This window comes from Pinus tabuliformis, chromosome 8 (genome assembly GCF_031772625.1).
Source record: "Pinus tabuliformis cultivar Carrire ecotype Pingquan chromosome 8, CPIR1, whole genome shotgun sequence".
Classification (NCBI taxonomy): domain Eukaryota; kingdom Viridiplantae; phylum Streptophyta; class Pinopsida; order Pinales; family Pinaceae; genus Pinus; species Pinus tabuliformis.
In genome coordinates, this window is record NC_142294.1 from 325,555,077 (window position 1) to 325,557,914 (window position 2,838).

The window sequence follows — 2,838 nt, forward strand, 5'->3', positions numbered from 1 at the left end:
AAGTTTGTTCAACGGATTTTCATTGGATTTCTTTGTATTTCCATTGATTGGAGTTCTGTTTGGGTTTAGCCATATGCATTGTGATTTGCAATACACCGATAAGTGTTATAGTGATAATTCTAATAGCCGATGAGGCGCCAATCGAAGTGATCGAAGGTCAGTAAATCGAATCGCGATGATACAAAGGGGCCAATGCACCATGCGATGTGCGATTGAGATATGTGATCAAGGCATGCACCTGATGAGGTTTATAAAAACCATTGCATAAAATTTGAAATCCGGATTTGCGGATTTTCTTTGTATTTCTTCGTATTTGGGTTTCTTGGCCTTACGCCTGTGCGATTGCAATATTGCAACCAAAGGCGGAACCGATGGGATTATAAGCGTGATTTCATATAATTTGAGATCTGGCTTAAAGACTCATGATGTGTTTTCGTGATTTTTCCTGTGTATTTCTGTTACGTGTTCGCATTCGGGATTTCAGCAGGAGGAAGGAAAAATTAATGGGTTACCCCATGTTGTCATTCCTTTCAATTGGAAGATGGATTCTTTGATAAAACAATTGGTCTTCCATGCTTTTGGGAGGTCAAAACAAATGTGTTATAAAAACACAGAAAACACAATTAGTAGAGATTAACAGACGCTGAGAGATAACACAAAGAGCATAATTGAGAAGGGGTTGCTTGGAGGTCAAGCGAAACCAGAAGCTCGTGAGAGCTAGATCCGAGAGCCAGAGCCAAGAGCCAAAGCCGAGAGAACAACAAAGAGATCAAATGATCCAGCTATTGCTAGTGTCTAATGTGTGTTAAAGACAGAAGGAGTTCCAGAGATAGTTGAAAGAATTCTGAGGGAGTTGGTGTAAGGTAGAGCTCAAGATAGCTCAGAGTGTTGATTAAAGGAATCTAGTCCAGAGAAGCCTATATCTGTCTGCAGAGCATGGAAAACCAGCGGGATAAGATGGTATTCTAAACCCATAGGTGATCAGGAGCTCAGGACCAAGTATCGTAAAATGGTCAAAAATGAAAGTGCTCAGAACTGATTTGAACCTGAACAACCGGATAGAGCTCGTCTTCCTGATTCCGGTGCCATGAACGGTTCGGAAAACGGTCGCCGTATGAGAAAGTTATGCCAAAAAGAAGAATTGCCCAATAACATTGAAATTTTGAATTTTTTCAAAAAAATTTAAAAGAGAATATTCTACAGAATATTCATTGGAATATTCTGTTTTGGGCAGCGAATGGCAAGCTGCCACGTGGTAGGCCCAGAGACCACCACGTGGCCTCTGATGACGTCAAAGAGAATATTCTACAAAATATTCATTGGAATATTCTGTTTTGGGCAGCGAATGGCAAGCTGCCACGTGGCAGGCCCGGAGACCACCACGTGGCCCCTGATGACGTCAGCATATATATGTGGCACATTTCAAAATTTTGTGGATGGATGGAGGATCAAACCCGTGACCTCCTTACCACAAACCATACGCCTTTACCAATAGACCACGCAAGCGGAACTTGTTTATGGCATGGGACAAACATTTTATAGGCTTTGAAATAGGTTGGAGCGGGGCCCCAAGGGGGCCAGCCCCTAACGACCAGCCCCCATACATATGACTACGCGCCCAAAAACCTCGGGCCAATCCCCTAACCGCCGGCGTTTTATTCAATGGTCACAGCTTGTTTAATGAAATGGTGGTCACATATCCGCGTTAAACGGATAATTAACCAACAGTTCAACGGACAGTTAAGGGTGGCGCGGAATCCGAGACAACCTAACCTCCGAGTCCGAAAATGTTGGTCACATGCCATTAATCACAAACGGTAACTGCCAGTTATGATGGCAGGAATATTGGCGGAGCGCCAAATTTGGGCGGTCCCACCAAATTTGGGCGGTCCCGCCATAATTGGTGGACCTATATGGACCTCCACTACAGTTAGCTGGAATGATTTTTGGCCAAATTGGAGGAAATCTTCAATGAGCCATAACTTTCGCTAGGAAAGTCCTTTTTGGATGATTTATTTATTTATTTTGGGTATCTTCGACCTTTTGAAGTCATTGGCACAGGTTTCACAGCCATCTGAGGTCGTTTACAGGTGATTTTTCTTCGTGGAAGTTCCAGGAGCCACTAGGGCCAAATCAGTTTGGGAGTTGCATTGGGAATTGTGCAGCCAGTGAATGTGGAACGAAGGTCATTCCTGAAGGTTTTCAGCATTTTGAATCCATTTCTACAGCTTATTTTTCCTGTTGAGGCATTCTTCTCACTGTTTAGCTTCAGGGAAGCTTTCAGGGCCACCAGGGCCATTTCAGTGCTTGAGCTGTTTGGGGGCTATGTTCATCCATTTTTGGTGATTCAAAAGCCTATGTCTGCTATTTTCAACCTTTTGAGTCTAATGGTAGAGGTTTCAGAACCAATTGAGGTCATCTTCACCTCGAAATTCTCCATGCAAGTTTAAAGGGCCACTAGGGCCAATTGGGGAACGTACTGTATAAGGTACAATTTGACTGTTTAGTGTTTGGGAAAGAGCATGTTTAGCTAATTCATATCTTATGATTCTATATTTACAGTCAGATCTATCTTTTGAGACACTCATATTCTTGTATTAGCCTTTGTAGCATTTTTAATACAAGATGACAAGCCTAGTTTGAGAGGCTTCGTCCAACAGATGTAGCCCATAAGGGGTGAATTGCTTTATCATTTTGATGTATTTATTTGCTGAAGATGATATGCTAAACAAAACTGATATAAAGTGTTAAACAACAAATACACATAACTTGCATACACACATAATCACCTATTCATCTGCAAAAAGTTATTTGCCTTATTCTGCAAGACATCAAACT